We start from the raw sequence: 13994 nt of genomic DNA, 5'->3' as shown, positions 1-13994 counted from the left end.
AATTCCGTCTCTCCCCTCACTGGCCAGTCTGCCGTCACACTCCCCAATTACGAATCCCCTCCCCTTGGATCCCCCTTTTTCCCTTAGGACACATAGTGAGCCTTACCCCGAACCTGACGAGGAACAGCCCTCATTTAAATATGTCCCTTTCAACCCCACCCAGTCAGCGGCATTAATCCCCTGCCTGCCAGATCCCGAAATTATTAACCCTATGCGATTTTATAGGAAGATGCTACAGGCCCATCAGTTATATTCAGCTGCTCGAAGGACCTGGATAATCTCACCAAAGTAAAAGCAGGAGACAGTTTTTGGCCCTTGTGTATACAACCGCGCCGGTGCAGCCCCCACCACAGCCCATGCCCCGACAGGGCCCAAACCCCATATACGTAGCTCCCAATCAACAAAACTAGCAGAGCCAGCAACAGAATTGTTGGCGTTGGGGTCAGCCCGGTCACTATCAAAGAAAGTGTCACACCCCCAAATCTCAGTGTTTGGCCAGGTACCCTCAAAACCGTAACCAAAACTTGCAACACATAAATTTACAATAAAGGTGTTCCCTGTAGATTCAATAATGATCTACCTAAAGCCAGGTGTGCCTTTTCCCAGAGTATCATAGTATCCCTTTAAATCAGTCCCAGGAGATTTTCCAAGATACTGCCCACAGTCCGGCTGCACCCAGAAGTCTGCCCCAACCTTCCCTAATGACACAGGGGGAGCCCCGGACTGCTTGTTTTTGTTGCAGTGATTTCCAATCCCAAGCTACCCGCTTTAATGATGTTCTCCATTCCACTCCATCAATCTTAAGGTTTCTATAATATATATTTCTGTAGTATTTTTGTTTCTGCTGGCTGACACGGTACAGAAATATATTTTATATATTTCTATAGTGAAAGTTTTGTCCATGTTTTTTTTTCTTGTATCTGTTTTGCCCACCAGCTGTTCTAATATCGCGCATCCTGAAGGAGACAGGGGGGACATAAGTCAGCGCAGGGATGTGTGGGAGTATTATCAGTAAGCTGCTGCTAATCACAAGTTGTAGAGAGCAGAGAAAAACAAAAAAATAAGGAAGTAGAAAAAAGTTATAAAAAAAAAAAAAAAAAAAAAATAGTTTCAGCAGATTTACAAAGCAGTTTCTGTTTTATGTACTAACAAGTGCTTTTTCCGGATGGTGGAGTGGATTTTGTTTAATCCTTAAAGTTCAAAATTTCATAGGAGATTATCAATAGTATTCTGCTGCTATTTAAATAATTGAATTAATTTTGCAGGGAAAAGTATATTTTTTAAAATATACAAATTAAGTTTTTTTGTTTTTATGGTTATGTTTTTGTTTTCTATTATTTTTGCATACAAAATGCCAATATTAATTACTTTCCTTTTCTTTTGTAAATACAGAATATCTATGAACCCTGTTGTAAGGTTTCAAAATTTCCCAGTAGAGTATAAGTTATATTTATTTATTGGTTAATCATATTGTTTACTGTTATAGACCTATATATTTTGCCACAGTAGTATATAAAAAAGGAGGAAGTAGATATCTATTGCATTTTTCCAGCAGCAGATATATTGGATAGGCTTTAAAGCAGGCTTTAAAGTTGACCTTTCTTTTGCAACAGTTATGTCATGTTTATTGGATTATTATTAGTGATGAGCGAGTACTAAAAAGCTCGGGTGCTCGAAGCTCGGGCCGAGCCTCCCAAGATACTCGTGTACTCGGCCCGAGCACCGAGCCCAATGTTATCCTATGGGAGACCCGAGTATTTTTGTGAAATGACCCCCCGGCAGCATGTAGAAACCCTAAAAATGTCACAAAAGTCTCAGAAGAGTGCTCAAATGACATGGCATCAGCATGGGGAAGACCCCTTGAAGCATTTATCACTCAAAAGTCACAGCTGTGAACAATTTTGTCCAAGTTTTACGCCATTTTTACGGACTCACCAGAAAACCTTCCAAAATGACACCAAAATGAATTTTCATGGCGGAAATGTTAAGGGCACATACCCAATAGTGAGATAGAGCTGGTGTATGTTACTTTTTGAGATTAATACATGAAAGATTTTACGTGAAAACCTTGTGTGGCACTCCGATGTCCAAAACGCACGTTTTGTGCTTTTTACTAACGATGTCGGTCATTTTTTTTTTCATTCTATCTCCCGTCGGTCTGTCTCTCTCTGTCTTGTCTGTCCCCCTCTCACAGTCTGTCGGTCAGTTCCCCCCCCTCTCTCTTACTTACCGTTCCCCGATCACTGCCGCGGCGCTGCACGGCTGTTCAAACTCCGGTGGCTTTTCCTCTTTTGAAAAAGCCGGCCGCTCATTAATCAATCTCGTATTCTCTGCTTTCCTGCTTTTCGGCGCCTATGATTGGTTGCAGTGAGACACGCTCCCACACTGAGTGACAGCTGTCTCACTGCACCCAATCACAGCAGCCGGTGTGTGTATACTGTGCAGTGAAATAAATAATTAAATAATTAAAAAAAACGGCGTGCTGTCCCCCCAATTTTAATACCAGCCAGATAAAGCCATACGGCTGAAGGCTGGTATTCTCAGGATGGGGAGCTCCACGTTATGGGGAGCCCCCCACCCTAACAATATCAGTCAGCAGCCGCCCAGAATTGCCGCATACATTATATGCGACAGTTCTTGGACTGTACCCGGCTCTTCCCGATTTACCCTAGTGCGTTGGCAAATCGGGGTAATAAGGAGTTAATGGCAGCCCATAGCTGCCACTAAATCCTAGATTAATCATGTCAGGTGTCTCCCCGAGATTCCTTCCATGATTAATCTGTAAATTACAGTTAAAAAACACACACACCCGAAAAATCCTTTATTAGAAATAAAAAACACTAACAAAGTCCCTCATTACCAATTTATTAACCCCGACAAACCCTCCATGTCCGGCGTACTCCACAGTCCTCCAGCGTCGCGTCCAGCTCTGCTGCATGGAAGTGACAGGAGCTGCAGAATACACCGCCGCTCCGGTCACCTCCACGCAGCTAATGAGATGAGTATAGCGATCAGCTGAGCTGTCACTGAGGTTACCTGGATCCAGCGGTGGATGCAGCGGTGGCCGCGGGTAACCTCAGTGACAGCTCAGCTGATCGCGCTACTCACCGCCGCTCCAGTCAGCTCCATGCACCAACTGAGGTGAGTATAGCGATCAGCTGCTGTCACTGAGGTTAATCGCGGCAGCGGTGGCCGGGAGTTACCTGACTGACAGCAGCTGATCGCGCTATTCCCTTCATTAGCTGCGTGGAGGTGACCGGAGCGGCGGTGTCTTCTGCAGCTCCTGTCACTTCCATGCAGCAGAGCTGGACGCGACGCCGGAGTCCGTGGAGTACGCCGGACATGGAGGGTTTGTCGGGGTTAATAAATTGGTAATGAGGGACTTTGTTAGTGTTTTTTATTTCTAATAAAGGATTTTTCGGGTGTGTGTGTTTTTTAACTGTAATTTACAGATTAATCATGGAAGGAATCTCGGGGAGACGCCTGACATGATTAATCTAGGATTTAGTGGCAGCTATGGGCTGCCATTAACTCCTTATTACCCCGATTTGCCAACGCACTAGGGTAAATCGGGAAGAGCCGGGTACAGCCCCAGAACTGTCGCATATAATGTATGCGGCAATTCTGGGCAGCTGCTGACTGATATTGTTAGGGTGGGGGGCTCCCCATAACGTGGAGCTCCCCATCCTGAGAATACCAGCCTTCAGCTGTATGGCATTATCTGGCTGGTATTAAAATTGGGGGGACCGCACGCCGTTTTTTTTAATTATTTATTTATTTATTTTACTGCACAGTATAGACCCGCCCACCGGCTGCTGTGATTGGGTGCAGTGTGACACCTGTCACTCAGCGTGGGGGCGTGTCTCACTGCAACCAATCATAGGCGCCTGTGGGCGTGGAAAGCAGGGAATATGAGATGGCTGTGTACAGAGCACAGCGCGCCCGCCGGTATAAAGGCTCGGTCACGCTGTGCGGGCCGGCCAATCACTGCAATTCCACAACTAACAGGGCTGTGGCATTGCAGTGGTCTGCCAGCCAATCCCTGCATGAGGGCTGGCTCTCAAAAGAGCGCCAACATGCAGGGATGAAGACCACGAGTAAAGCACGAGTATTGCAAAATTACTCGGTACCCGCCGAGTAGCCCGAGTACAGTGATACTTAGTGCGAGTACCGAGTAGTAACAAGCATACTCGCTCATCACTAATTATTATGAATGTAGGAATATATGTCTGTTATAGGAATGATCTAATCTATATTTTTTTTAGTTTTTGTTTTTATAGATGAAATCAGATGGTGGTCGATTCTGCACTGGATATGCTACAGTTTACACAACATGAGGTAGTCTAAATTTAGGCCACTCCCTCCCCTTCTATCGGTACAGAAGGAAGTGATGTAAGTGCCTCTCTAGATGGGTGGAGCAGAGGCAGGTAAGATAGTCAAAATGTGTATGTAGGATGTAGATCTTTCCTGTTGTCAAATAAGCTAGGTACGCCAAAAAGAAAGTCTAGATCTGAGCTGATGGAATCGGATGGAGATCCCCGCACAGGTGCAGCGGACCAAGAAGCAGTGAACGGGCCTAGAGTTGAGGAGTCCTTTACCATGAATAAAGACCATGCCTCAGGTGACACCGGTCACGTCAGTGACTTCTGTCACTCCTTGTGTTCTTAAATCCCTACAGGATCAAGTGAACCAATAAGGAGTGGAGTGCGAGACGCAGGGAGCCGGCTGACTGAGGAAGGTCTGTGGATGAAGGGCGGTAAGCTTTCTCTGCCATGAGATCTCTTCTTAATGATGGCCAAAGTAACATAGACTAATATCTGTGAAAGTTGGATATCAGTGTGCGCTTTGGTGACGCCAGGGTTCAGTACCCAGGTAGATAAACTCACCCGGTCTTGTGGAGCACGTTTTTAAAACAATGAGGAAAAACTGTAAAGAGTCCGTAGAAACACTCTGCACCTGCTCTACCCATTCTTAGAGACTGCAAACTGATTATAGATGTTTATCATAAGCACGTTGTATGCAAGTCTGTGTGTGTTGTGTAGATTTCTTTCCAGGTCTGGTCAGAGACTTTCCAGTGCAGAAAACGATGTCATTGCTGAAAATCCACATAATGCAAGTGGTATGTAAAAAAAAAACCCCAAACTGATAAGTTGTAAATCAATGCGTGTTTTGTTTCTCTTTAGTGCGTGTTTTGTTTCTCTTTAGTGTGTGTTGTGTTTCTCTTTAATAATAAACAGGTTCCAATGTAAAATGTTTTTCTTTGGTCTAGCGCAAACCACGTATAATTTTCATATGATTGACTAATTAGAGAAATAAACATGTGTATTTTCTAATTCCAGATCCTAAATCAGAGTTAGTAGTTTATGGTTTTCGGTCAGGAGATTGATTAATCCTAAAAGGACACAGAAATTTCGATAAAGCTCAACGGCAGGACAACATAGATTCACGCCCCGCATTGCAGAAGGGTCGATCCACCGAAGCTGCACTGAGCGTCCTGCTCATATTTATCCTTTACAAAAAACCTGTACAGTCCCAAACCATCATTGCCGAAACAGTTAGAAGAGAGGATTTAGAGAACCTTGAGACATGGGAAAGTCCAACTACAAAGGGTGAGGACTCGCCTAGGGGTCCTTGGTCTCAAACCGGTGAAGAAATCCCATTTCTCTCTCCACCCATGCCTCAACGTTCAGTCAGGCAGGATTTCCAAACAGATCTTTCTTCCTCTTTTCCTAAGGGAACACAGTACCCTTAGTATTTGGAAATAGCAGAAGTAAGTCAAGGGGGACTGTTGAGGGTACGAATTGAGTAGTCGAAAATACTTAATTCAGCCATTTCATAGACCCAAAAAATGTGGTTTGGTTAATGTAATCTAACCATTTACAAATGTTTTTGTTTCCTACAAATTTCAGTGATTTTCCTTAATACAAAATGCTAGCTATGGATTTTCTCATCTCAGGAAAAGTTTTAGAAGAGCCTATCCCATCAGGCTGATGTCTCCCCGGCCTAGTCTGCTGAGCACTGGCAGTGACACGCGAGTTGACGTCACATCTCAAAAACCAATGGACGCGACACAACCGAAGCAGAAAGCGGCCGCTATTCTACCCATTATCCCAGAAGGTTTTTCCAAGTCTGCACCACAAACTGTTCACATGAAGCCTCATCATGTTTTGTTGTTTTTTTTATCAAGAGCAGATTATCCAGGTTCACAACGTGGCCCTAAGTGGACTAGCACTGACTAAGCATCCTCCTTTTTGTTTCATATCCGGAAAGAAGAACCATGGACAATTTCCAAATGTCCTTTTGTGTTTTTTTTATTATGTGCTAATTTTTAAATAAGGTTTAGATTCAATTTTTCTTAATCAGGATAATGTGCCCTAATGAGAGTAATAACGCCAATTCTAATAGCCCCTATAAATCATAGAGTTATGTTTAATAAATAAAAATAAGTATTTAAGGGGGGAGCTAAAGCCTGTAGTGTTAAATTAAACAACAATCCCATAGAAAGCCCGCATATATAGATATAGATATAATTAAAGTCCCAAGGGCAGTAGGTCACAAATAAGTCCCAAATAATAAAATATATCTAAATGGGGAAAATTTTTAAATTTAAAGGTTAATAATATTCACAGATATTTTATTAAAGGGGGGACTGTGGAGGTGGCACTGAGCTATAGCTTGTTTGTTCAAACGTAATAAGAATATCTGTGTATATAACTAAATCAAAATGTAGATGTAGATGCAAAATTATCTGTCTGTCTGTGTAGCAATTGCACAGACCTATAGTATAATTCAAAGTTGTATAATCATGAAGGAGTTAACTAAAGATGATGAAGCCAGAATGTGAAGTTATAAACTCTTATCAGTAATGTTCACACAAAAGGAATGTACGGGAGGGCCGGAGTGATGTGAGAAATTGGGGAGTGAACGCACTCCTTCGTTAGTTTCAAGGTTATTTATGCTTACTTACTGTATAATTGGATCTATCGTATTATACGAGTCAGTTGGTGATGCTGGCTGAAAAGAGAGCATGTCTGTGTTCTTTGTCTTATATACATTGATATATATATTGGCACTGGTATACAGCATTAATGGGGCACCGTCTCTGGATCCTAAATGAAGACTCCATTAGCAGTCTTGACCCAAAATTCCTCCCTTGACAGTACGTTCCAGTACGAGTCGTGAAGAGGTTAAAGGGAGTCTGTCACCAGTATTTTGCGACCTATTCTAAGAGCAGCATACTGCAGGGGCAGATATCCTGATTCCAGTTGTTTTTCACTGACTGGGCTGCTTAGTGTAGTTTTGATAAAATATTCCAACAGATAATATTAATCTAATATATAAAGCTTAGTGTATGTATGTATGTATGTATGTATGTATGTATGTATGTATGTATGTATGTATGTATGTATGTATGTATGTGTGTGTGTGTGTGTGTGTGTGTGTGTGTGTGTGTGTGTGTGTGTGTGTGTGTGTGTGTGTGTGTGTCTCCGCTAAAGGAATCCGCATTTACAATCACAAAATTTAGCACAGACACCCCATGTGACTCAGGGAACGTCATAGACTATGTTTTGACAGGAAAATTTAACCCCGCGCTTTACAGTTACTCTCCAAAAATCCTGTCTCAATTACAGTCAATGAAGACAGGAGCTACAGGTTATTAATAGGAGTTGTGATTTGTTGCTATAGGAACAAAATAAATTGTTAGTATAAGAAGCTTATGTGTGAGGTAATAAGATGTTGGTGGGGAGACGGATAGATAGAGACAGACAGACATAAGCACAGACAGAGATTCACAGACAGGGAAAGAGACAGAGAGACAGTCAAAGAGACAGATAGACAGAGAGAGAAAAGAGACAGAGGGGGAAAGAGACAGAAGGGAAAAGAGACAGAGGAGGAAAAGAGACAGAGGGGGAAGAGACAGAGGGGGAAAGAGACAGAGGGGGAAAGAGACAGAGGGGGAAAGAGACAGAGGGGGAAAGAGACAGAGGGGGAAAGAGACAGAGGGGGGAAAAGAGACAGAGGGGGGGAAAAAGAGACAGAGGGGGAAAGAGACAGAGGGGGAAAGAGACAGAGGGGAAAGAGACAGAGGGGGAAAGACACAAAGGGGGAAAGAGACAGAGTGGGGAAAGAGACAGAGGGGGGAAAAGAGACAGAGGGGGGAAAAGAGACAGAGGGGGGAAAAGAGACAGAGGGGGAAAGAGACAGAGTGGGAAAGAGACAGAGGGGGAAAGAGACAGAGGGGGAAAGAGACAGAGGGGGAAAGAGACAGAGGGGGAAAGAGACAGAGGGAGAAAGACACAAAGGGGGAAAGAGACAGAGTCGGGAAAGAGACAGAGGGGGAAGACACAAAGGGGGAGAGAGACAGAGGGGGAAAAGAGACAGAGTGGGAAAGAGACAGAAGGGGAAAGAGACAGAAGGGGAAAGAGACAGAAGGGGAAAAGAGACAGAAGGGGAAAAGAGACAGAGGGGGAAAGAGACAGAGGGGGAAAGAGACAGAGGGGGAAAGAGACAGAGGGGGAAAGAGACAGAGGGGGAAATAGACAGAGGGGGAAAGAGACAGAGCGGAAAAGAGACAGAGGGGAAAAGAGACAGACACAGTGATAGAGACAAACTGAGAGACTGATACAGAGACAGACAGACAGAGAAATACACAGACAGACATGGATAGAGACTGATACACAGACAGAGAGGGAAAGAGACAGACACACAGACAGAGCCACACACACAGACAGAGACAGACACACAGACAGAAAGAGATAGACAGACAGACACAGACAAACAGACTGGGAGAGAGACAAAGAGACAGTTAATATCTAGAGACAGAGGAGGAAAAGAGACAGAGGGGGGAAGAGACAGAGGAGGAAAGAGACAGAGGATGAAAGAGACAGAGGGGGAAAGAGACAGAGGGGGAAAGAGACAGAGGGGGAAAAGAGACAGAGGGGGGAAAAGAGACAGAGGGGGGAAAAGAGACAGAGGGGGAAAGAGACAGAGGGGGAAAGAGACAGAGTGGGGAAAGAGACAGAGGGGGAAGACACAGAGGGGGAAAGAGACAGAGTGGGGAAAGAGACAGAGGGGGGAAAAGAGACAGAGGGGGGGGAAAGAGACAGAGGGGGGAAAAGAGACAGAGGGGGAAAGAGACAGAGGGGGAAAGAGACAGAGGGGGAAAGAGACAGAGGGGGAAAGAGACAGAGGGGGAAAGAGACAGAGGGGGAAAGAGACAGAGGGGGAAAGAGACAGAGGGGGAAAGACACAAAGGGGGAAAGAGACAGAGTGGGGAAAGAGACAGAGGGGGAAGACACAAAGGGGGAAAGAGACAGAGTGGGGAAAGAGACAGAGGGGGGAAAAGAGACAGAGGGGGGGAAAAGAGACAGAGGGGGAAAGAGACAGAGGGGGAAAGAGACAGAGGGGGAAAGAGACAGAGGGGGAAAGAGACAGAGGGGGAAAGAGACAGAGGGGGGAAAGAGACAGAGGGGGAAAGAGACAGAGGGGGAAAGAGACAGAGGGGGAAAGAGACAGAGGGGGAAAGACACAAAGGGGGAAAGAGACAGAGTGGGGAAAGAGACAGAGGGGGAAGACACAAAGGGGGAAAGAGACAGAGTGGGGAAATAGACAGAGGAGGGAGAAAGACAGAGGGGGAAAAGAGACAGAGGGGGAAAGAGACAGAGGGGGAAAGACACAAAGGGGGAAAGAGACAGAGTGGGGAAAGAGACAGAGGGGGAAGACACAAAGGGGGAAAGAGACAGAGTGGGGAAAGAGACAGAGGAGGGAGAAAGACAGAGGGGGAAAAGAGACAGAGCGGGAAAAGAGACAGAGGGGGAAAAGAGACAGAGGGGGAAAAGAGACAGAGGGGGAAAGAGACAGAAGGGGAAAGAGACAGAAGGGGAAAGAGACAGAAGGGGAAATGAGAGAGGGGGAAAGAGACAGAGGGGGAAAGAGACAGAGGGGGAAAGAGACAGAGGGGGAAAGAGACAGAGCGGAAAAGAGACAGAGGGGAAAAGAGACAGACACAGTGATAGAGACAAACTGAGAGACTGATACAGAGACAGACAGACAGAGAAATACACAGACAGACATGGATAGAGACTGATACACAGACAGAGAGGGAAAGAGACAGACACACAGACAGAGCCACACACACAGACAGAGACAGACACACAGACAGAAAGAGATAGACAGACAGACACAGACAAACAGACTGGGAGAGAGACAAAGAGACAGTTACTATCCCGGGCAACGCCCGGGTACTACAGCTAGTAATTATTATTAACCAATCTGCACTAGTCATGGTATATTTAGGGATTTTTATTAAAACAGAAAGGCTAAAACACTTTTGTTAGGTCAGGATATTGGTAAAATATTCAGGATAAATTTAAATTAAACAAATATGCATAAAATGATCACACGATATTTGGCAATATGTCATGACAATCTGGATAGAGCCCCAGCCGGTGGCTACCATCCACTATGTGTACAGTGGACTTCGTTAATGTTCACAAACAGTTGGTCTTATAAAATTATACTTTTCTTTCTTTATTTAAAAGTTCACCTTGGTGACATGTTTGTAAGTCAGGAGAATTTTGCTTAATACATGATTATTTGTGCCCCAGGTAGGAGTTAAAATGTTCATTCACTGACACTTGTTATCTGTCTTCTGTGTCAGCCTGCAGAGAGGTGATGCTGTGTGCTCAGTGGTTGTAACCTGATTCCCCTAGGTTCTCAATGTCCAAGCTGCATCAGAGTATTGAGGGGTACCTATGCTGGTGCTTAGCGTGGATTACCTGGCTGCAGGGCCGCCACTAGGAATTTCAGGCCCCCATACTGGCAAAATTATGGGGACCCATTGAGACTCCGCCCAGGCTCCATCCCTGCTCTGCTTCCACCCCGCAAACTTTCCACAGTCTGCCACTACTCTTCGAAAAACATATATTATATATATATATATATATATATATATATACAGTATATATATTTATTTAATATATATTTTACTCACCCTCCCCGGCTCCCAAGTCGCACGGCGTCCTCTCTGAGCCACGATGCATTTCAGCTGGATATGCACCCTCGAACGCACATCCAGCTTGAGCAAGGCAGCGACCGGGGTCGTCGGCCCCTCCAACACCCCCAACTATCGTCCCACACTTGTCTTCGGCTCACAGAGCGAAAACCTGTCTCCGCCAGTTGCCGAGTCCTCACCACCTCCACGGCTCTGCTTTCCTGCAGCAGTGTGATGACCTCATCACTCTGCTGCACGCTAAGCCCTGCTCTGCCCCTGCCTCCAGCACAGGAGCGGACACTGAAAGCGGTACAAGAAATTGTGCCTGGGCCTCCCTTTTTTATGGTGACAAAGCTGCAGATTTATATGTATGTAAAATACATATATATTACATAGTGCCCTCTTTTGTTATGTACAGCACAATTCCTTACATATTGAATTCTCTTGTCATTTTTGTTATTTATAGAGCTCTGTCTTTATTTCATAGTTTCCTCTCTTGTTAGATATAAAATGACATGATTGTTGGTGGAACATGGTAAAGCTTCTTTTCTGATGGATAGCAGTCAATTTATATCTAACAAGAGAGGATTATATAATAAAGAGAGGGAGCTGTGAATAACACAAATAACGAGAATATGCTATATAGGAGATGGTGCTATAAAGAAAAAGAGAGGACACTATATAATAAAGGACAGCACCATACATAACTAGCGAGGATGCTAATAAGGGACAGTGTTATACATAATAAAAGGAGAAACGATGTACTTAAGGAGGGCGCTTTACATAGTGAGTATACTAAATAATGAGGTTGCATCCTGCATTCGTGTGCAGTGTCAGTGTGCTGCCTGACGTTTTTTCTCGGACAGTGCACTGACCTATGGAGTTTGTCCTATTCCTCATAATAAGATCAGAACATCACATGCTCCGAGTGTCGCAGATCTCATTCTCAGAGCTGTGATTTTCACAGATATGTGAATGCATCTATGAAACTCTAGGGGTCCGCGTGTCGTCTGATAAAAAAGTCTGGCAACACACGGAAATGTCACACAAATATGATAATGTGGCCTAACGGATTTAACAAACAACAGCAATACTCCAAGTCAAGCAGTACAGAATAAATATTTTCAGACTGTTACTTACCGCTAACGTCTCATCTGGTAAGTTATTTTCTGTTGTCTCTTCTCCATCTGGTCAGACCTTCATGTCGCCATCTTACAGCTACTACTCTTCTTGTCACATTGATCACTGCAGCCCTGAAAATAACAAGGTCACATATATTGTATACATACATTTACCCCACACTGTGCCCCTGAATATAAATATGCACCAGACTTTATACAATGAGCCACACACCATCCAACTCATTTTAAAGGAAACCTGCTGTTAGGTCCTCTATGCCCTCCAGCAGCATTCATGTCTTTATGTTAAAATTCCCTGCCTCACCAGCCCTGTGTAATGTTATTCACTAAAATGAATGTTTAAAAAAGAAGATTTATAAACTAAGCTGTTTCTATGCTAATTAGGTCTATGATTAGTCGCAGGGGCATTGTTTCCTTAGACTAGTTGGCCCTTTTTCCATGCTATCACACCCCTGTGGACATAATAACATGATTTCCACAAGCCGGCGTCATCGTCAGCCCCTGGAAATTTTGCGCATGCGCCGCTGTGTTCTCTCACATTGAGCCTCATCTGAAGTTGGGTGTACACGTCCCAGCTTCAGAGAGGCGCACTGTACATGATCGGAGGAACAGCTTCTGCACCTCTGACCATGCTCAGTGCACCTCTCTGTTGCCGGGACGTGTGGGTGAGTGAGCACAGCGGCGCGTATGCACAAAATTTCCAGGAGCTAGCGGTGACACCGACTTGTGGAAATCATGTTATTATGCCCACAGAGGTGGGATGGCATGGAAAGATGGCCAACTTCAGCAGTCTGGGGAAACAATGGCCCCTGCAACTAGTTACAGGCCTAATTAGCACAGAAACAGCTGCTATCAAAGCTGGTGAGGCAGGGAATTCGGAGATATATATATATAGATATATATTATATATAATATATATATAATATATATCATATACATATCCAGTATATTATATTTATATACATATACGGTATATGTATATATTATATATTATTTTTTATATATATATATATATATATATATATATATATAAAATTATATATAATATATATATATATCTATATATAGAAAATATATATACACACACATATATATATATATATATATATATATATATATATATATATATATATATATATATATATATATATATATATATATATATATATATATTATTAAAGGAGTTATCCGACATACACTCCAAAAAAAATTGTAAGCTAATCTGTGCTGTATTGTCATATAAATCACACCTACATTGTTATTTTTTGTTTTCTAACTTTTGTTCCTCTTGAATTCACCCTTTATTCTCTGCAGCTCTTGTTTACATTCAGCTCCAACAAACATGACAATTTCCTGTATTCTTGGTTGCCAAACCTCAGTCAGAGCTGGCACCACCCAGCCTCAGTGTCCAGAAACGCCCCCTGCCCGGCCTCAGTGTCCAGAAACGCCCCCTGCCCAGCCTCAGTGTCCAGAAACGCCCCCTGCCCGGCCTCAGTGTCCAGAAACGCCCCCTGCCCGGCCTCAGTGTCCAGAAACGCCCCCTGCCCGGCCTCAGTGTCCAGCCCCACTCCCTGCCCGGCCTCAGTGTCCAGCCCCACCCCCTGCCCGGCCTCAGTGTCCAGCCCCACCCCCTGCCCGGCCTCAGTGTCCAGCCCCACCCCCTGCCCGGCCTCAGTGTCCAGAAACGCCCCCTGCCCGGCCTCACTGTCCAGAAACGCCCCCTGCCCGGCCTCACTGTCCAGAAACGCCCCCTGCCCGGCCTCACTGTCCAGAAACGCCCCCTGCCCGGCCTCAGTGTCCAGAAACGCCCCCTGCCCTCCCTCTGCACACTCATTGGCTGTCAGTATTCTGCCCAGCACCTG

The 13994-nt window shown here is 44.5% G+C and overlaps 1 protein-coding gene across 4 annotated transcripts in view; it reads right to left on the bottom strand.

Moving 5' to 3' along the window:
- The window catches only part of LOC142311971 (uncharacterized), a 240593-nt gene that overhangs the window by 141417 nt on the left and 85182 nt on the right, over positions 1-13994 (bottom strand). For 2 of the 4 annotated variants that reach the window (XM_075350834.1, XM_075350836.1), the window contains exon 2: positions 12134-12246. The exons of the other annotated variants lie outside the window; for them this stretch is intronic. The gene's annotated coding sequence lies outside the window, so the exon portion shown is untranslated. The remainder of the gene's footprint in view (positions 1-12133; positions 12247-13994) is intronic. 4 annotated transcript variants of the gene reach the window in all.

The sequence above is a fragment of the Anomaloglossus baeobatrachus genome, chromosome 5 (assembly GCF_048569485.1).
Source record: "Anomaloglossus baeobatrachus isolate aAnoBae1 chromosome 5, aAnoBae1.hap1, whole genome shotgun sequence".
NCBI lineage: Eukaryota > Metazoa > Chordata > Amphibia > Anura > Aromobatidae > Anomaloglossus > Anomaloglossus baeobatrachus.
The sequence above is the reverse complement of the archived record's forward strand: the minus strand, read 5'-3'. Positions and strand labels throughout refer to the sequence as shown.